The sequence below is a fragment of the Tursiops truncatus genome, chromosome 2 (genome assembly GCF_011762595.2).
Source record: "Tursiops truncatus isolate mTurTru1 chromosome 2, mTurTru1.mat.Y, whole genome shotgun sequence".
Lineage (NCBI taxonomy): Eukaryota > Metazoa > Chordata > Mammalia > Artiodactyla > Delphinidae > Tursiops > Tursiops truncatus.
Window position 1 is genome coordinate 105049153 of NC_047035.1, and position 21982 is coordinate 105071134.

The window sequence follows — 21982 nt, forward strand, 5'->3', positions numbered from 1 at the left end:
TACATATACATATATCCCCATACCCCTCCCTCTTGCGTCTCCCTCCCACCCTCTCTGTCCCACCCCTCTAGGTGGTCACAAAGCATGAGCTGATCTCCCTGTGCCATGCGGCTAATTCCCACTAGCTATCTGTTTTACATTTGGTAGTGTATATATGTCCATGCTACTCTCACTTCGTCCCAGCTTACCCCCGCTTCCTCCTCCCTGTGTCCTGAAGTTCATTCTCTACATCTGAGTCTTTATTCCTGTCCTGCCCCTAGGTTCTTCATAACCATTTTTTTTTTTAGATTCCATATATATGTGTTAACATACGGTATTTGTTTTTCCCTTTCTGACTTATTTCACTCTGTATGACAGTCTCTAGGTCCATCCACCTCACTACAAATAACTGAATTTTGTTTCTTTTTATGGCTGAAGAATATTCCATTGTATATATGTGCCACACCTTCTTTATCCATTTGTCTGTCCATGGACACTTAGGTTGCTTCCATGTCCTGGCTATTGTAAATAGTGCTGCAATGAACATGGTGGTACATGACTCATTTTGAATTATGGTTTTCTCAGGGTACATGCCCAGTAGTGGGATTGCTGGGTCATATGGTAGTTCTATTTTTAGTTTTTTAAGGAACTTCCATACTGTTCTCCATAGTGGCTGTATCAATTTACATTCCCACCAACAGTGCAAGAGGGTTCCGTTTTCTCCACACCCTCTCCAGCAGTTATTGTTTGTAGATTTTTTTTTTTTTAATTTATTTTTGGCTGTGTTGGGTCTTCGTTTCTGTGAGAAGGCTTTCTCTAGTTGCGGTGAGCGGGGGCCACTCTTCATCGCAGTGCGCGGGCCTCTCACTGTCGTGGCCTTCTCTTGTTGCGGAGCACAGGCTCCAGGCACTCAGGCTCAGTAGCTGTGGCGCATGGGCTTAGTTGCTCCGTGGCACGTGGGACCTTCCCAGACCAGGGTTCGAACCCATGTCCCCTGCATTGGCAGGCAGACTCTCAACCACTGCACCACCAGGGAAGCCCTGTTTGTAGATTTTTTGATGATGGCCATTCTGACTGATGTGAGGTGATACCTCATTGTAGTTTGATCTGCATTTCTCTAATGATAGTGATGTTGAGCATCCTTTCATGTGTTTGTTGGCAATCTGTATATCTTCTCTGGGGAAATGTCTATTTAGATCTTCTGCCCAGTTTTGGATTGGGTTGGTTGTTTTTTTGATATTGAGTTGCTTGAGCTGCTTGTATATTTTGGAGATTAATCCTTTTTCAGTTGCTTCGTTTGCAGATATTTTCTCCCTTTCTGAGGGTTGTCTTTTCATCTTGTTTATGGTGTCCTTTGCTATGCAAAAGCTTTTAAGTTTCATTATGTCCCATTTGTTTATTTTTGTTTTTATTTCCATTTCTCTAGGAGGTGGGTCAAAAAGGATCTTCCTGTGATTTATGTCGTAGAGTGTTCTGCCTATGTTTTCCTCTAAGAGTTTTATAGTGTCTGGCCTTACATTTAGGTCTTTAATCCATTTTGACTTTCTTTTTGTGTATGGTGTTAGCAAGTGTTCTAATTTCATTCTTTTACATGTAGCTGTCCAGTTTTCCCAGCACCACTTATTGAAGAGACTGTCTTTTCTCCATTGTATATTCTTGCCTCCTTTATCAAAGATAAGGTGATCATATGTGTGTGGGTTTATCTCTGGGCTATCCTGTTCCATTGATCTATATTTCTGTTTTTGTGCCAGTACTATACTGTCTTGATTACTGTAGCTTTGTAGTTTAGTCTGAAGTCAGGCAGCCTGATTCCTCCAGCTCCGTTTTTTTTCTCAATATTGCTTTGGCTCTTCAGGGTCTTTTGTGTTTCCATACAAATTGTGAAATTTTTTGTTCTAGTTCTGTGAAAAATGCCATTGGTAGTTTGATAGGGATTGCGTTGAATCTGTAGATTGCTTTGGGTAGTAGAGTCATTTTCACAATGTTGATTCTTCCAGTCCAAGAACATGGTATATCTAATTCAACACCCATTTATGATAAAACCTCTCCAGAAAGTAGGCATAGAGGGAACTTACCTTAACATAATAAAGGCCATATACGACAAACCCACAGCCAACATCGTTCTCAATGGTGGAAAATCTGAAAGCATTTCCTCTAAAATCAGGAACAAGACAAGGATGCCCACTCTCACCACTATTGTTCAACATAGTTGTGGAAGTTTTAGCCACAGCAGTCAGAGAAGAAAAAGAAATAAAAGGAATCCAAATCGGAAAAGAAGAAGTAAAGCTGTCACTGTTTGCAGATGACAGGATACCATACACAGAGATTCCTAAAGATGCTACCAGAACACTACTAGAGCTAATCAATGAATTTGGTAAAGTAGCAGGATACAAAATTAATGCACAGAAATCTCTTGCATTCCTATACACTAATGATGAAAAATCAGGAAGAGAAATTAAGGAAACACTCCCATTTACCACTGCAACAAAAAGAATAAAATACCTAGGACTAAACCTACCTAAGGAGACAAAAGACCTGTATGCAGAAAACTATAAGACACTGATGAAAGCACACATTTTAGAACAAAGGAAAGGAGCAAGGGAGCGTGGCTTTACTTGCCAGGTATATGATATTTCTGTGTGGGCAGAGGGTGTTTATGAGGTGCCCCCAGTCCTAAAAAGCCGAGGCAGCAGATGCCTCCTCAGCCCACCCGCAGGGCTGCAACTCACCTCCCGCTGAGCCCCTTGACCAACAGTGATTTACTGCAGGCCTGGAAAGGGCTTATTCCTGCCAGGCAGACAAAGGCTCTCCAGGGATGGAGAGAGAAGCTCTCAGAGCTCCCACAAGCTTTTAAGGGAGGGAGTTGACCAAGAAGTTTCCCTGAGGCAGTTGGTAAAATGAAGTATTTGTAGGTCAAACCTTATTTCCTGTTCTCTGATAAAAAGGCTCTTTCTTTCAGGTATAAATACTGAAACTGGTGGAGACAAAGGTTATTGTCTCTATCAGTTCCGTCTGCTTAAAAGGAGGCAAATCTGCTTTTCGCGAGCTTCTGAAAACCCCCTAGGACAACAGCGACAAGGCAGTACCTCCACTATAGGGCTTGCCTGGGCACGTAACAGCCCCGTGTCACCATAATCCTCACAGAGGCTGCGGGCACGGCCCCCCGCTTACAGAGGCAGGCATGGGGGCTGGTGCAGGGCTAACACAAATTGTAGAGATTGTGGGTGGCAGAGCCGGGGTTGTCAAGGGGCATTACAGCCGTTACAGCTCAGCCTCCACATTTTATTCCTCCCTTTCCCTCCTCTGAAAATTTCCTCAGTCTTGCAGGTAAGAAACTGAGGCACAATATCAATGTCTTTATTGGCTTCTTAGGAACAGGAAATAAATCCCAGTCCCCTTTGCTGTCTTTCCTTTAAGGTCAGAGGAGAAACAGCTCTTTGCTCTCCTGCTGCAGCCTCCCATCCCCACCAAGGGGCCTGCTGGTCACTCCAGTGGCTGGCTTGCCAGTAAAATCCCCAGGAAGCACCGAGGTGGGATGGAGCTTTGTGGGGATGGGGAGATTCTCCGCTCCCCACTGGAAATCCCAAAGAGGTGGGGTGTGGGAGAAGTTTCCAGAACTGGCCTACAGATCCTGGGGAGGCATCCCAGCTGAGCCTCTCTGAGCTGACAGAGCCAGCGTGGCCCTGATGCTCTAAGAGAGGCGGCAGCTCAGCCCACAGAGCTGGAGTGGTGCTCCTGGGGAGGAGGGGCCAGCGGGCAGGGCACCCGGCTCTGCTCTGGGCCCAAGACCAATTCTGAGGGTTTCATATTCCCTGGAGAGCTCACCTGGGAGCCACCTGCAGCCCAGAGGCTCATGACACCACTACCTGTGGGATTGCTATGCTTTCCACCCCTCAGCCTCTCGCTGGGTGAAGCTGGGCAGATATATCTGAGCTTTGCACTCAGAGAATGCGGGTTCCAGTTGCAGACCTGTGTGTGTCCCTGAGTGTGCTCCGCTTGGTATGGACATCATAGCCCATGCGGGAGTTCACCAGTCCTGTGGTCCCACGCTCTGTTCAGAGAGGTTCCCGGGCACACTTTTCTCCACCTGCTTGGTTTCCCCTGAGCCCAGGGTGCCTTCAGCTCTTGGAGCCCTACTGGCAAAACTCAGGGTTTCTCTCATACAGCAAAAGCAATCCCAGGGGAGAAACAGGCTTTTGACTCCTGGGGTCAGGGGTGCATGTGTTCTAAAAGCCAGGGCTCTGAGGTCAGAGGCAAGCAGGGCCAGTTCAGAAGGACCTCACCCTTGGTTTAATGCTCTGCTGTCACTGTCCTGAAATCCTTAGTAATTTTATTTTTCAATTCGTATTTTGCGAGTGAAGTCCAAAGGACAGGGAATGCACGTAAGCAGAGATGAGTAAATGCAGGAGACCCCAGCAATACGCGTGTCAGCGTCTCCGAGCTGCTTCACGTGCACAAGGCATTCGTGGTGCCCCGTGAACACAGAATTCCAGGGGATCCACGATGCACGGGAATCCAGCGAGACCCAACCTGAGCACGAGATAAGCGTGTTATGCCTGTGACACTGAAAACCCCAAGAGGCCACACTCTCCAATCAAATCAGAGCTTGCTTCCAATGCAGAAATAAGGCAATGATGTTCTGAGAAACACGGACAGGAAGTCAACTCTATATATCCTTTCTTACTCACGTTACTTCTGTGGATTAGCCGACCACCTGTGCTGAGGATGATCTGGTGATTCCACATACAAGTTAAATGCTCTTATGTGTATTGAAAACTGATATTGCACAATTTAAAGACCAGTAAAATTAACGCTAATGATTAAAATTTTTAATGACATTAAGTAGCAAATAAAAACAGCAAGACTCTAGAGAGAGACACAGGAAGGAAAGAAAAAGCTTTATGTTTTGGTTCCTTTAATGGTATTTTTCCCCCTGCTTTTTGAACAGGGTGTCCCTCGTTTTCATCTCACACAAGGCTTTGCAGTTTGTGCAGCTGCCTCTGCAGGGAGCGCTGGGGTCAGAATCTTGCTCGGCACCGCAGCAACCTCGGGTAACTCTTTACCGGTTGGAGTCGCAGTTTCCCATCTGGACAACGGGGGCAATACTTCACAGTTGTTGAGGATTAAGGTAAGTAATAGGGCAGCTAAACCTTGTTGGCCTCTTAGAACAAGCAAGGCACTGTGCTAAGCGCTTTACTGTTTGATCTCCTTTGTTCCTCACAACAACCCTATTGGTGGGAGTCATTGGCCACTGTGTTGGATTTCTCTGATATTTTTGGCCTGGCAGCCATTCACGCTTTCTTCTGGTACTGCGCCCAGCTCTGTTCTGAGAACAATCTCTGTCCTACTCTATGCAGGTTGGCGGGGCTGTCTCGCATCCTCTCTTAGCCAAAGGGTGGCCATGTGACCCTGCAAGGCCGGTCAGGCTCTGTCGCACAGGATTGGGATTCTTCAGGGGCCTGATTCATCCCCACAGCGGATGCAACCTGGGTTTGGGTCTGCTTCCGGGATCCCTGGAGTAACTCTGGGGCCTGATGTTTCTGAGCCCCCCTTTCTACAGCAGTTCCCCTCCTCTGTGAGCTACCTACAGCCAGCCCCTCAGTCCCCCTTTGTTTAAGTGAACAAGAGGGTGCTTCTGATGCCCACAACAAAAGTCCCCAACTGCTTCTCCTCACGTTTCAGGGGAGGAAACCAGGCCCAGAGAGGTAAAGTAATTTGCTCAATGCCCCACAGCAAGTGAGTAGCAGAGTCAGCATTTGAACTCAGGTAGTCTCAGGAGGCAGAGTCCTTACCCTCTTCTGCCCCTCGTATAAGGTACGTGATACAGTATCACTCAACGTTAGCCCCCTTCTTTTCGATTTCTACCCACCCATGGCACACTTGCTGCTTTTCGTGGCTAGTTGCCTCTCAGCAGGCTCTCTCTACCTCTGGCACCCTCAGACCACAGATCCTCACCCCGTGGGCCCCTAACAGAAGAGGTAGAAAGCGAGTGAGGCAGGATGCTCCAGGCGTGCGCTCAGCATGGGAAGCTGACCCAGCCTCCAGCATAGAAGGCCTTGGCTGAACTGTCTTTGTTAAATGTTAGAGGCTCAGGCCTCTCTTTCGACACCAGGAGCCCTGGAGGGAGGTAGAGCCCCACCACCACTAGCTCACCCCAGGCTGGCCCTGTGGACCTTCGTGCTCCAACAGGAGGTCAGGCCCTGTGTGTCTCAGGAGAGCCAGTCCCGTGACTACCTTGGATGATGAAGGGTACTGTCGTCTGTCCTCCAGGCCTGTCTGGCTGGATGCAAATACCCCATCGCATCCCAGCAGGGCTAGACCAACTTCTGGCCTGACTGGCCTCGCCTTATTCCTGCACGAGGAAGCCTGATGATTTGTCTATAACACGGAACGAACCTGCATGTCTGCCCTCTGCCCCTCCACACACGCTTCCTTTGTCTCCCTCCGCTCTCCTTGTTTTCATCGATGCAAATGCAGGGCTACATTCGGTCCAGAGACACTGCTGTGTAGGTCCCTTTTTCTCTACTAAGGAAAATCTAATGTTTTAAGGAAAAGTGAGGCTAAAGAGGGTAATGTGATATCAACATACAGGCGGTGAGATGGTCCTGAAATGGTATCATTTTTGTTATTGTTAAATGTCACATGTGTGTTTATTCAAGGAACCCTTTCATTACTTTATCTGGTCCTCCTAAAAATCCCACAGCCAGTGGAGCCAGTGACAGTCTCATTGGGACATGAGGCCACTGAGATGCTGAGAGGGGGACTTTGGAACACAGCAAGATCTAAGGGAAACCCAGCTCTTTGCTGTAGCGCCTGGGCCCCATCTCAGGGTCTACCACTTGGCTCCAGGTGAAGCGTCTGACCAGGCCCCTCCCCATGTGGCTCCAAAAGAACCCATGGGCCATGCGCTTCTTAATTCCCACGTGCTGGCGGCTGTGGATGAGACCCTTCTGTCTGTAGGACCCTCACGGACACTCTTTTTGGGGCAACTTGAAAGTAACCATTGCATTTGGAAAGCAAACCTTGGGCACAGATTAAGATCTAAATCATGACTTAATTCTTTCCCAGATGTCAGAGAGCAATTAAGATAAGGCAGTGTTGGTAAAATGCAGCCCAAGCAACTATTCTAGGTCAGAAGAACGGGGCCAAGTCCATATGCTTGTTTGAGATTTTAAGGCCCCTGGTGTTCTTGGGAAGAACCGTGTGATGAAGAGGCTGGAGGATGAGCTCCAGGAGAGCAGGCCCCTTGCTGGTTTGTTCTTGCTGTCTGCCATAGGGAGAGCAGTGCCTGGTACATAGAGGTGCCCAGTGAATATTTGTGGGGTGAATGAATGACCTCCTCTAGTTCTAAGTGAGGTTAAGAAGCTGTCCAAGTGTTGGAGAAGGGTTCTGAACTGGGAGCTCCTCTGGTCATTCTCTGAGAGCGCGCTGAAGGGGGTGTGCCTCATAGGCAGAGAATCCCAGCCTCAGTCTTGCTGAGGGGAACGCAATTAACTAAACTAATAAGGAGCAGGGTCCGGACTCAAATCCAGGACTGACTGATCGCAGCTGAGTTCTCTTTCTCCCGCTGACCCACACCAATGACCCTGGGAGGCCCGGAGGGCTTCACATGGTGACAGCACTGAACCCTCTTTTACTGCAAGGCTGTGTGTCATGGCAACTGTGATCTGAGGTGGCCTCTGTACCAAGCAGAGGAGCAGAAACCATAGGGTCACAGTTCTGGAAAGGAGTGAGGACGAGAGTGTGTGTGTGTGTGTGGGGGGGGGGTTATGTATCGTCTGGATTCCCAAGGCAGATGGAAGTGAAATGTCCATTAGTTCGTTAACTCATAAATATACAGCCCACAAGTGCATACAGAGGACTTAAAATTCAGTAAATATGAAAATAGAAATCATGTAATATTCATCTTTCCACTCTCAGTGGCTAATACAATTTCCAGCGCATGGTAGTTTCTTAATATACATTAGTTGGTTGAATTGATTGGGCTTTTCACGTGTCTCTTGTTGATTAGTATTAGGGCTCATAAGAAAGAATAGTCCAATATTGACTATGCAGCAAAATAACGATAATCTTATCACACTTTTAGTTTGCACAGTGCCGTTGGGTACTTTCTCTTATATACCTTGACCTCAAGGGATAGGCAGATATCAATCCCCCACGTTAACAGACAAAAAAATAAAGCTACAGCAGACAAGTTAGATGATTTGGCTGAGGACCTCAGAGCTTCTAACAGTTAAGAGGTGGAACCAGAGCGAGACCCTGGCGTCGTCAGTCCCTCCAGCCCTCACACTTGGCCCCCACTCTCCTCTCTCCATTTGCACTTGGGCAGGCAGACCTCTGTACCCCCCAAACAGGAAAGCTTTGAACAGACCGAAAAGAGGCCTCCTTTTTGCGTCTTCACGGCACGCACCACACCTGCACCCCCAGCTCACCTCTAGAAACATATGGGAGCTACTTTGAAAGACAGCACCAGAAAGACAGGCTTCACACAGAGAAGGATTAGACCCCAGGGACGTGTCATTTCTTCTTCTTTTTTTTTAATCAAGAAGCAGTTTGTGGTATAAGCACAGCGTATTCTGCAGTGCTGACAAACCCTGCCTCTCAAAGGCCTTCCTAGCAGAAGGTGGCTCGCAGACCTCAGGGGACATGTAGGTGGGGAGGAAACCTGCAGCTGCTAATCCGCTGTGCTGTGAGAATGTGAACTGGTGACTCTGGAGGGTGGGATGAGCACGGCGCGCTCTCAGCTTATTCCCGGCCCCCCCCACCCCCCCGCGCCCTCGCCCCTCCCCGGGCGGCTAACGTTACGGGACACTTTGATTGCTCTCCCTCCTGTGATGGACCGGCCGCCACCGCTCCCAGGTATGTGTGAGCCATGCATTCGGCATTCGGCGTTAAATATCTTTCTAAAATAAGCTCGCTCAGATTTTACGTGCAAAGCAGCTGGGAAGAGCAGGCCGGCCCAGCCGTTCTCCCAGCCGGGAGACGCGAAGCCTTCCTCTCAATGGCGTGAAACCCGTTCCCAGGTGTAAAAGGCCTCCGTCCGTCACACCTCCCCGAGGGAGGGGAGGTTCCTGGCTTGGACACTTCCAACTGACGAGATTGTGTCCGGGTTACTGCCCCTCCCCCCGGCCTCGCTGCCCACCATGGAAAGCACAGGTTCCAAACATTACAAGGTTTTGTAAAATGACCTCATTTTCCTGTGAGTCTGCCAAGTCTTGTGCATGTCAAAGAATTATGGGGCCAAGAATCATTTTAGTCGTTATGATGCACTGTCAAAAAGTGGGAATTTTTGCAAAGAAAAAAGAAGAGTGAGACGCAGAAGGAAGGTCTAGAGGAGGTATTGATGGAATCAGTACTGATACTTCTCTCTGCATTTTACACACCCACACAGAGCCAGACACCATGGCCCTCTCACTCATGTTTCTCCATCCCTTTATGTGTATTTCAGTCACAGCAGTTATCCGAGGGCTGCTGCATGGCCCAGCCTTGGCACGCACCATCCCCAGGTTCGGCAGTCTAGGGGCTGGAACTGGGGTTGTGCAGTGGATGACCTCCACAGCCGTTCCAGCGGCCTCAGTTTCATCTCGTTTGTCCTATCACCTGTTATCCTGCCCTGCCCCCCATACCCCAACCTTACCCAGGACTGGGCCACTGAGCGCACAGGCTGTACAGTATGTCTTACTTTGGAGGTCCACAGCGTGCCAAACAGCACCTCTACACAGCAGATCCTTCCCAAGTCTGCCTCTGTATCTGCTGTAACCAAGGCTTTTGCCCGCATGTCCTCTGGGTTTTGCAGGGTCTGACTTAGCAGAGTTTGCAGCAGAAGTGTGGGTGCTGCCTGAAAGAAGGCCAGGTCCTGCTGACTTGAGCCAGAAGTGTTTCTCCCCAACCTACAAATCCTGATTTCCTGTCTCCCCCACCGTGTATTTGTCTGGCTTTCTCCACAAATAATGCTTCGATGCTTAAGCTCAGTGGAAGAAAATGGATGGTGAGATCTAAGAACCCTCTGGGAGACCAAGAGCCTAATCTAGAGGCCGCAGAGAGCGCTAGATTCCAGCGCCCTCGCTTTTTATCTCATTGCTCTGGGGAAGGCCCACAGTATAAGTGAGTTGAGAGAGTATGGAGAGAGGAAATCCGTACACGTGTTGTTACTTACTTTTTAAAGGTGTTATTGACTTTAATATTAAGTTCTGAAATAAATGCATGTATAATTCGGTGCTAAATTGCACGGTTCAAAGAAATTACAAAGGAACCTCTCAGGAGCGGAGGACTGGACTCGAGATGGAAGGTTTCCTTCCTTTACAGTTTGTGCTTGAGATAGGCAATAATATTTAAAGAATCTCCATTTGGACTAGGCCCTAGACTAGACACTTTGAATATATTTTCTTATCCTGTCTTCATCACAACCCTAGAGGACAGGAAATTATCATCTCCACTTTATGGACAACAAAAACTGAGGTTCAGAACGATTCAGAATCTTGCGCAAGAGCACATAGCCAGTAGGTAAGGAAGCAGGAAATCAACCCCAGATGCTCTGGCTTGAGAACCCAAGCTCCTTCCGCCCTGTAGTTCCCAAGTTATCCCCTCCCCAGTGCACCTGAGGAGCAGCACCCAGGCGTGTGGAGAACCACCACCAACCTCAGCGCTGGGTCTGTGGGAGGGCAGGTTGATGATCCGTGGCTCAGAGTAGGGGGCAAGAGACCAATGCGTCTCCCTAGGGAGACAGCCCCGCCCCTAGAGGATCTCAGCAAGCGGCCTCTTCAGGCTAACTGATAGGAAACAGCCATCTGGACTGAAGGAAGAGTGAGGCAGGATTCTCCATGGAGAGAGAGAGAGAACAGGGTGATGGAGGTCGAGAGGCAGGAACACTGCTCCCAGGACCCATACCTGGGAGTCCCCCGGTGAGCCCGTTGTGGTCCCACCCTACCTGGGCCCTGGCCACCTCCCTTCCCTCAGCCTGGGCTCTGGCTGCCCAGGGGCCCAAATGCACTCACCTCCTGTCCAGGGTCTGCCCCCTGCCCCCTCTCCTCCAAGAGACACGGAGCAGGCGGGACCACGACAGGCTACCAGGTCCCGGCCCCACTGGCCACCCCAGACGCTTCCCTGTGCCTTTGGTTTCCCATTGCTCGGAGGTGTTCAGTTTCCCACCCTGTTTCCCTACTGCTGCCCCGGCCCCTGCCCTTTCAAGACATTGATGGCCAAAGCCAGGCCCTTCAGGTGTCCAAGGTGATTCGTTCATTTTATTGTCTTCACCATTGCAGTCTTTACAGTATTATTTTCTGTTATTGCTGAGATCCCCCAGTACAGTTAGAAAACAGGTTTTATTACTCTTCAGACGCCTAGTGTCTTCAAGTTGAATGACCCCTTAGAGGTCATCCAGGCCCTTCATTTCCCCGCGGAGGGAACTGAGCCCAGAGGAGGGGGTGGCTTTCCAAGGGCAGCATGTTCAGAACAGTTCAGGACCTGCGATGGGAAACTGTCAGAAATTATAATTTCTATAAAATAAGAAAATTTCCATAAATTACTTAACAGCTCTGTTCCTGTCCTTGACTTCTCTGTGGTGTCGGGTTTCGTGGGGCAATTAAAAGCATTCATCCTTGGCATTGGACAGAGAAGCGCTCGGTTCCCACCAGCTGTACCTCTTTATCCACTATAGGCAGCCCACCAACACTCGCAGGAGCCAGGCGAGAGCAGAAATGAAGGCCGCCCTGCTGTATGGCTCAATATTGAAGAGTTAAAAAAAAAATATATATATATATATATATATTTAACAAACTGTTAAATGCAAGTTCTGTCCTACACCTTGACAAACATACCTTCATAACTACCTAGAAGGCTAGCTTTGATTTAGAATTCCCAGACTCCTTGGACTTCTGCTCTGATACTATGAGAAGACCCAGTCTCCAGCCTCCTCCCCTGTCCATGCCTGCCCCTTCCTTCTCTTCCCACTCTCTCCCCACCCCCAGCTCTGTCCTGCATCACCAGAGGCCTCACGTGCATGCGTGCAAACTAGCTCACACACCCCTGCCAACAGCACCCCCTCTGTCACCCTTGAGGCCTGGGAGTACACACATCAATATCCCAGCACCCCTTCAGGAGTATGGATCCAGGGAAGAGACCTCTGTGGGCCTTGAAAGAAGGCTTAGGACCCTCTGGCAGGGAATTCCTGGGTTCCAGGTACCTGGAGCATCATCTGGGGTGCGGAGGCACACAGGCTCTGGGGAAGTACATCCTCTGCCCCTGGGACTCTTGACCTCTTGGAGAGCAACGTGGCGAGAGGAGGGCCAGAGCAAAGCCCTCTGTAGCCCATTGGCCCAAGGGGAAGGGGACTAGCTGTGTGATTTTAGGCAAGCCTTAATTTCCTTGCCCGTAAAAATAGGAATAATATCCCTCAGGGGGAGGATAGTTAGGGAATTTGGGATTTACATGTACACACTGCTATATTTAAAATGGATAAGCAACGAGGACCTACTGTTTAGCACAGGGAACTCTGCTCAATATTATGTAACAACCTAATTGGGAAAAGAATTTGGAAAAGAATAGATACATGCATATGTATAACTGATTCACTTTGCTGTATACCCGAAACTAACATAACATTGCTAATCAACTATACTCCAATATAAAGTAAAAAGTTAACAAAAAGAGAATTAAGGAGTATTAATAGGTAAAAATAATTATAATAATAAAGGCAGTTAATAATAATAAATAGGAATAATAGTACCTACTTTGTAGAGTTGCTTTGGGGATCAAATGAGATAGTTTATGTAAAAGCCTGGCACAGAGTAGGTGCTCAGTAAACATTCATTTTCTTCTCTGCCTCTGACCTTCCTAGCTCTTTCCTAGTCTTCCTTTCTCTCCATCACCCCTCCCCCTCCACATCCCCACCCTCATCCCCTTTCCTTTCTCTCTCAAGCCCAAGTGGGACTGGGCTGGGCACACCTGCCAACAGTGGCCCTGAGAAGGGGTCACTCCTCTCATCCTGGCTTCAGGACAGCTGTGATAGTCCTCTGTGAGTTCTTTCTCCATTTAGAAAATATTCCTGGGGTTTTCTGATTTTAAGGAAAGGGAGACGCTGTGGTTTACAGAGTGGGTGAGAACCCTCACATTACTCTCTGGCTTGCTAATGAGAAGTTTGAAAGAGTCCTTTGGGTCCCAACCAAAAACTCTTGGCTTTTCCTTGGCAGAAATGTGATTTCCTGTGAGATGTCAAAACATGCCATGAGCATACCTCACAGAGGTCCATTTTTCATTCTATCTGGTTTTGAGGTGAATGAAAGACACTTCCTTTGTGCTGCCCTCAGCAGAAATGCACGTCTGTGTAACTTGCTCTCCGCCTGCTGGGGCCTGAGGGTCTGTCGAGGGATTCAAGACACTGTCAAGTTCAGATCCCTTTTCAAAGCTCTCCTTTGCTCTGCAAACCCTTCAAGAAAAACCTCACCATCCCATCTTAGTTTCTTATGACTTAAGCCTGTCTTTACATTGTCGCTGCATAGACAGAGAAGCTGAACCTTAATTCCTAGTAACCAGAGCCTGTGCCAGCGGTCAGACCCTCCATCAGCCACCACCCCAGGGCTCACCTTGAGTCTTCGAGGTCGGGGTCTCTTAGAGAGAGACACTTGTCTTTGGTGTTATTGAAACTATTCAAATCTTGCTTGTCCCACTGCATCCAGTTATTGAGGAATAGTTTAACCTCCAGCCCCTCAAACATGTCTGCTCTTCAGTTTTACGTTGTTTAGGATCAGGGCAAGAGATCCAAGATTTCTCTGTCTCTGGAGGGAGTGGCCAGAAAATTAATAAAACACTTAAGTTTCTTTCCTTATATGAAATGTTTTCTACAAGCTGGATTAATGCATGTTTTCCTCCAACTTTTACGCAGTTCTATATTCATCTCGTTTTCCCGTCTTGGAATGAACTTGCCTTTGAGCTATAGGTGATAAATGCAATTCACCATCATTCCTACCTTGATTTCATTCATTTGGCAGATAGACAGTTGAGCACCTATTCTGTGTGAGACAGTATCCAGCACTGTGACGGATGCAGAGATTTATGAACCATGGTCTCTGCTCAAGTTTTTTAAACCAATCTTGGCTTGGTTATTCTTTCTATTAAGATGTTTTGTGTCTCTCCCATGTGTGTCTGAGTCAGTGACTCTTTCTTGGAAGCAGAACCAAGCCTATGCATTTCTTTGTACATTTGGATAAGAAAGTATTTATATAACAGATACTGTGTACCTGCCCCAAGTACCCAGCACCAAGGAGACACAGAAAAGTTCAAGTCGTGAGCTGCTCCCCAGTGATCCAGATGAACAGAGAAGACAATTACTTGGTGATATAAGACAGATGTCCAGATGTAAACAGATGCAAAATTTTATAGTTAGGTGATTTTCAAATGATGAGAGGCAAAATTTAAATTTGACAGTTATAGAATTTACTAAAACTTAGCATGTACATACCTGAAGACTCAGCAATTCCAGTCTTAAACATGAACCCAACAGAACTTTGTACACATATTCATCAAGGGCACCTGAAAGAATTTTCATGACAGCAGTTCTTTGTAATAGCTCTGTACTAAGAACTACTCAAATGCCCTTGGTATTGGGTAGAAAGAGTAAATTGTGGCATAATCAAATAATGGGATATGGTACAGCAATGAGAATGAACAGTCTATCTGAATGTGCAAAAATGTGGATGAACCTCACTAAAAAATGCTGAGCTAAAGCAAACAGAAGCAAAAAAAATTATTTTTCCATTTCTAGAAAGTACAAACACAGACAAAAGTATTCTGTTGCTTAAATGTCAGAATAGTACATCTTGCGGGGGGGATAGTGACTGGAAAGGAGCAGGAGAGGACTTCTGGGGCTGGAAGTACTCTTTTTCTTGATAAACGTGCTAGTTATGTTGGTGTGATCAGTTTCTGATCCTTTATTTGTTCACTTTTCTGCCTACATATTATACTTCATTAAAAAGTTTCAAAGATTCACCACTTTGAAAATAGCTAGAACTCTGAATCACAAGGCAAGAAGCCCGAGCCTTAGACCTGATTCTGATATTTGAGCATATCCTTGAGCAAATCATTCTCTGTGTGCCTTGGACCCTTCCTCAGTGGAATGGAGGTAAGGCTTTTTTCCTGTGCTCCCAGCTGGATGCTTTATTCCACGTGGAGAAAACCTAGCATACCAAGAGAGCCTGGGAGCTTCTGTATGTTATTTCACTGCGTGTTTAGGAGCCTGCTCTTGGTTAAAATTCACTTCATGGAATCTGGCCTTTTCAATGCAGACCTTGAGTTGGTCTTTGAATCATACCTTCTTTTCACTGTGTTTATTCTCTCCACCTCCTCAGTCTCACAGAACAATTCCTCAGTCTGAATGTCTTACCCTGTGACATTATTTGGCCTCAAAAATGTCAAATGAACTGTGGCATCCACTGGGAATATGTAATTTTATTTGGTTATGTTCTGGAACACTCCACAGAAGTGCTAAATTTAGAGCCAGTGAGAGGGAATACTGAGAAGGACCCTCTTGCCGCTCTTAAGTTCAGTTCTGAGTCTTAGAAATTGTGGTTTATTTGTGGCTGGCTGTGGCCTCCTCCTACGTCCCCTGGCCTTGCAGCACTGCCTGACCAGGGGCAGGGTGTCCAGCTTCTGCCCTGGTCCCTCCCCAGCAGCCGTGATCTCAGATGCTCCTGACCTGTATCTTCTCCGCTAACAGTCCCAACAGAAAGCACATGGTAAACTCCTTAACTTACCACGCCCCCCTTTGAGTGAAGGTATACCGCTTCATATAGGTATGAGAACTCTACAACACAATGGCTCCGTGTCTCCACTCCTGGCCTTTCCGCTACTGTCACACATTTTACTTCTACATATTTCATAAATTCCACACTACATTGTTTTATTTAATTAAATTAATTAATTAATTTATTTATTTATTTTGCGGTACGCGGGCCTCTCACTGTTGTGTCCTCTCCCGTTGTGGAGCACAGGCTCCGAACGCGCAGGCTCAGTGGCCATGGCTCACGGGCCCAGCCGCTCTGCGGCATGTGGGCTCTTCCCGGACCGGGGTACGAACCCATGTCCCCTGCATCAGCAGGCAGACTCTCAACCACTGCGCCACCGGGGAAGCCCTATTGTTTTATTTTTTATTGAGGTACAATTAGTATATGGCATTATATAAGTTTCAGGTGTGCAACATTATAATTTGACATCTGTATGCTCTACAAAGTGATTAGTGCCAAAGGTCTAGTTCCCATCCATCACCATACAGTTGACCCCCTTCACCCATTTCACCCACCCCTCAACCCCCTTCCCCTCTGGTAACCACCAATCTGTTCTCTGTATCTATGAGTTAGTTTTTATTTTGTCTTGCTTGTTCAGTTGTCTTGTATTTTTTTAGATTCCACATATGAATGAAATCATACACTGTTAATATTTTTGCCCCAAACAGTCAAATGTCACTTAAGGAGAATTAAATAATTTTTAAAATTATACTGTTTAGCCATGAGGTTAACATATCTGGCATTGTTCATTCCTTTGCTGAGATCTGTATTTCCATCTTGTGTCATTTTCCTTTTGCCCAGAGAACTTTCTTTAACATTGTTTATACTGCAGTTCTGCTGTTGATGGATTCTTTCAGCTTTGTATGCCTGAAAGGTTTTTATTTCACCTTTGGTTTTGGAAAATATTTTTGCTAGGTATAGAATTCTAGGTTGACAGGTTTTTTTTTTTTTTTTTTTTTTTTAGCTTCAATCCTTAAAAGAGGCTGCTCCACTCTTCTCGCATTGTTTCCAAAGAAAAATAACTGCTGACCTTCTTATCTTTGTTCCTCCATACATAACTCATCTTCTTTCTCTGGTTGCTTTTAGAGTTTCTCTTTATCATTGGTTTTGAGCAATTTAACTGGGCAATGCCTTGGTGCAGCTTTATGCATGTTTCCTGTGCTTGGAGTTTGTTGCATTTCTTGGACGTGTGAGTTTATAGTTTTCATCAAATTTGGAACATTTCAAATGTTCAAATGTTCAAATTTGGAACATCAAATTTGGAACATTTCAAATAACTTTTTCAGTTTCCCAGCTTTCTCCCATTCTCCCTCAGAGACTCCTCTTTCACGTATATTGGGCTGTTTGAGGTTGTCTTGTGGCTCACTGATGCTCTGTTCATTTATTTCCCACTATTTTTTCTGTCTTCTTTCTATTGGATAGTTTTGGATCGTTTCTACTGTGAAATCTTCAAGTTCATTATTCTTCCTTCTGTGACATCTAATCTTTCATTAATCCAATCTCAGACATAGTTTTCATCTCTAGAAGTTTGATTTGAGTCTTTTTTATATCTTTCATGTTACCTTTTAACATGTTCAGTCTTTTCTTTAGCTTCTTGAATATATAGAATAGTTATAATAATTGTTTCAATATCCTTCTTGGCTAACTTTAGCATCTGTGTCAGTTCTGGGTCAGTTTTTTATTAAGTGTTGTTGTTGTTGTTTTTAATTTATTTTATTTATTTATTTGTTTTTGGCTGTATTGGGTCTTCATTGCTGCATGCAGGCTTTCTCTAGCTGCAGCAAGTGGGGGCCACTCTTGGTTGCGGTGCACGGACCTCTCACCATGGTGGCCTCTTGTGTTGCAGAGCACGGGCTCTAGGCTCGTGGGCTTCAGTAGTTGTAGCATGCGGGCTCAGTGGTTGTGGCGCACGGGCCCAGCCGCTCCGCGGCATGTGGGATCTTCCTGGACCAGGGCTCAAACCCACGTCTCCTGCATTGGCAGGTGGATTCTTAACCACTGCGCCACCAGTGAAGACCCTTAAGTGTTTTTGTCCTCACTTTATTTTTATTGAAGTATAGTTTCTGGGCAATATTATATAAGTTACAGGTGTACAATATAGTGATTCACAGTTTTTAAAGAATGGCTCAGTTTGGGTTGATTGATTTATTGCCTCAGTGTGGGTCTTATTTTCCCACTTCTTTGCATGCCTGACAATTTTTTTTTTTTGATGTCAGACATTTTTGGGCACTGGATATTTTTGGATTCCTATAAACATTCTTGAGCTTTGTTCTGGGACATGGTTCAGTAATTATACTTGGAAACAGCTTTTGGGTTTTGCTTTTATGATTTGTTAGGTGGATCTAGAGGACTCCACCTAGGGTTAATTATTCCCTACCACTGAGGCAAAACCTTCCTGTGTATTCTACCATTGCCCTGTGAGTTATGAGTTTTTCCATCTGGCTTGTGGGAACAAGCACTATTTTCAGTTCTGTGTGACCTCTGAGAATTGTTCCTTCTAATCCTTTAGGGTGGTTCTTTTTCCAACCTTGGGTAGATTTTTCATCTGAATGTGCTTTTCGGTACTTGGTTGACTGCTCTGTAGATCTCTGGAGTTTTCTCTCTGTGCAGCTTTCACCCCTCTGGTACTCTGCCCTGTGAAACCTAGTCACCTTGGCCTCACCAAACTCCCAGCTCCATCTCCTCAACTCGGGGAGAGCACCGAGGCTCCACGTGGGTCCCCTCTCCCTGTGCTGGAGCCTAGAAACTCTCTCTGCCATAAGCTGGGGTAATTGTAGGCTCCCCTCATTGGTTTCCCAGCTCTCAGAGATCCCTGACCTTCCTTGCTTGTTGTCCAATGTCTTGAAAACCATTGTTTCATGTATTTTATCCAGTTTTTAGTTATTTTAAGTTGGTGAGTAAATTCAGTTCCTACTACTCCACCTTGGCTAGGACGGAAAGCATACGTAAACCCAGTTTACTGAAAGATGTTTATGACATCAAACACTTTTCCCATCATCTTATAGTGTTTGCAAGGCTAGTATCTTTTTAACTTTTTGTTTTGAAATAATTTAAAAGTTACAAAATAGTTTCAAATATGAAGAATTCTAGTACATAACTTTACCCAGCTTCCCCTAATGTTACTATTTGTATTGGTATTTTTTTAAGTGAATTGTTTTTAAAAAGTAATGAATGCTAATGGTAAAAAAAAATTATATATAAGGAACATATATTTAAAATGTTATATTTTATATATGAGAATATAAATAACAATAATCATATGTCATGAATATTCTTTCCATGTTGTATGTATTGGGGAAGGGGAACACTCTTCTTTTTGTATTTCTACCACAGCAAATAGAAGAGGGAACCTCCCTCCACTCTCCTCTCCCCAGAGAGTGTTGGAAGGAACACATCCTTCTGTTTTCTCTCTCCACACTCACCCACTCTTCTCAAGTGGGCAGAAGTGACTATTCTGGTGAGGCTCAACATTGGGCCCTATTTTGCTAGTGGGCAGAGTCAAAGCATTAAAGGCCAGCTCCTGAGGGTGGGCTCACTTGACCTCTCCTTAGCTTCCTGTCTCCATTTGGTAAACTCAGCCAGGGCAAAGCCCAGTGCCTCCCTCTTCTATGCTCTTTTTTTTTCCTGCAGTAACTATGCATGTGAGACAGGCCTGTAGTCCATGATGCCAGCTGGGGAGCTGGACTCGGAGATAATTGTGTGGGTCCAGCTGTTCCTACAGACAAGTCCTTAGGTCTCTAACCAGGGGAAGAAGGAGGCTCTACTTTGGCATCAACTCTAAGTCCTGTTCTCCCAGATGCTGATACAAGAGAGCCTTGGGGGTTATTGGTGCTTCCCTGGTTAGAAATGAAGCTATTATTTTGATACCCATTTGCCTAGTGATTTTTCTATTGGCCAGAATCCTAAGGAAAGAGGGGGAAATGGTAAGATTTGTGTACCCAACCTCACACCCAAACCCCCAGAAATTTACTTTACAGCATAATTTTTAACAACAATGTAGAACTACTTTGTATAGTTATATTCATGATGAATTCGTTCAGTTCCCTGCTGTTGTACATTTAGCTTGTTTTCAGTTTCTCACTATTATAAAAATGTTGTGATTATAATAATTTTATACATTAATGTTTTCATAGTAGCCTATTTTTTTTTTAATTCTTGTCATGTGGATAAGCTTCTGCCGGCTGAATAATGGTGCCCACATCTAATCTTGAAATCTCACAGATAGGTTTCCTTAGGTCTGGATAAATAATCCAAAGATGCTACTAAATTGTGTTTTTGTAGTAAGATCATTTAAAATATCAAAATAGCAGAGAATAAACAATTAAAATTGATTTTTACTATATAAACATATGCCACTTTAAATAAGACTTAAACGTATAGAATTGATGGCAAATAAAAAAATACAAACTCTTTAGTTCAGTGTGGTAAGTTTCATGTTAACCTTTGATTCTTCTCATTTACTACAGTATTTAATATAAGTTGTTCCTCAAATCTAAGCAGAGATGAAGCTTCTGATTTACCTTTAATTAGTATAAAAAAACTCCTCGAGATGTTCCTATTTTTAATGTGTGAAAATTGAGGGTTTTAGGGAAGGTTGACAACCTATTTCATTTCTCTGTAATGGATTTGCCTCCCTATCTGTCTCCCTAGGACTTGTCTAAGATGGGCTACACTTATCTTTACAGATTCTGGGCCTTTGTCTTTCCTCTCCTTGGAGCAATCAGTGGTGAGGCCTTTTCCCATCCCCAGGGCCCAGCATGGCACCTGACACAGAGCAGGCTCTTGTAAATGCTTGCCCAGGTTCTTACAGTGAACACTGCCCCCAGCCACGGGCTGACACCTGGACAATGTGCTCTCCCAGCAAAGACTGTACTCCATTAACTAGATCCTGAGCATTACCTGGCTTTGTTCCCATAAGAAGCGTGGTCTTGAGTTCTAAGGCCACTCTGTAGGCACAGTGAGAAAATGTCTTTCTAAGGTCATTTTTTTTTGACCAAGAGAGAGCCCCAAGGCACTATTTCAGAGGAGGGCTCTTGGAAACACCCCCCAAGTTGACTATTTTGAGGCACTGGAAACTATAGATTCCCATGACGGGGGCTATTATTCCTTTAGAGCTGAATTGTTTAAAGAAGCTGGGTAGGGCACAAAGGGTCATTCAGAGGGTCATTCCATTCTGTCCACCCCTGAGCCAAGAGTCACTGCTAGTCTGGCCTGTGTGTGCAACAAGGGAAGTAGCCCCAGAGCTAACCTTGCCACCAGGGCCAGGAGTCCACAGTCACACCACAGCGACATGGGAAAGGACACAGAAAGGTCAGTAATGCAGAGACAGGGTAAAAAGAAGTCATAGAGGCTAAGGACCTAGAATGCTGGAGGCCCTCAAGAAAGGGAGTTGTTTTCGTTGCTAAGATTATAAGAAAGAGCAACCTTCCTGGGCTAACTGATCTCTCTCCACCTCCTCCACTGTCGTCTCTTCCTCTGCCTTCCCTTAAGTGTTCCTTCTTGCTTTTAGCGTTCTCTCTGGGTGATCCATTTGACATTTCTACAAAGACCCCAGTGTGCCTAATGTTGAATCCATCTCAGGTCTGCCTCTCAGCCTGTAACCTCTATTCCCTGGACTCATCCTCACCAGATTCATGGTCTGGTCTGATCTGGCTCTCCTTCTCCATCACGCAAGTGACTAGGTTTTGTCAGTCTATCACCAACGTGCTTCTCAGACTGGCTCTTCTCTTCATCCCACTGTCCCTCCCTTGGTGCAGACTCATCCTGTCTCCCTGGACTGCTGTGATCCTCTCCAGCCTGGCCTGAATCCAGTCTCATTCTTCACTGAACTGGACATTACAGTGCTGCCATGATTACTTATAAAATCCCAGGTCTGACAATACCCTCCATGGCTTCCATATCTGCTGTGGCTGAAGCCCAAATCTTTATATATGTATAAAGATTTTTCAGATTCTTTTCTATTATATGTTATTACAACATTTTGAATATAGTTCTCTGTGCTATACAGTAGGTCCTTGTTGGTTATCTATTTTATACTTAGTAGTAGTATGTATCTTTTAATCCCAAATTCCTAATTTATCCCTCCCCCACCCTTTTCCCCTTTGGTAACCATAAATTTGTTTGCTATGTCAGTGAGTCTATTTATGTTTTGTAAGTAAGCTCATTTGTATCTTTTTTTTAGATTCCACATATGAGTGACATCATATGATATTTGTCTTTCTCTGTCT

At 45.6% G+C, this 21982-nt stretch overlaps 1 long non-coding RNA gene across 1 annotated transcript in view; it reads left to right on the forward strand.

Moving 5' to 3' along the window:
* LOC109552710 (uncharacterized) overlaps window positions 1-21982 on the forward strand; it is a 122228-nt gene that overhangs the window by 14734 nt on the left and 85512 nt on the right. Inside the window, exon 3 of the long non-coding RNA XR_002179626.3 lies at window positions 4928-5107. This is a non-coding gene — a long non-coding RNA (uncharacterized lncRNA). The remainder of the gene's footprint in view (window positions 1-4927; window positions 5108-21982) is intronic.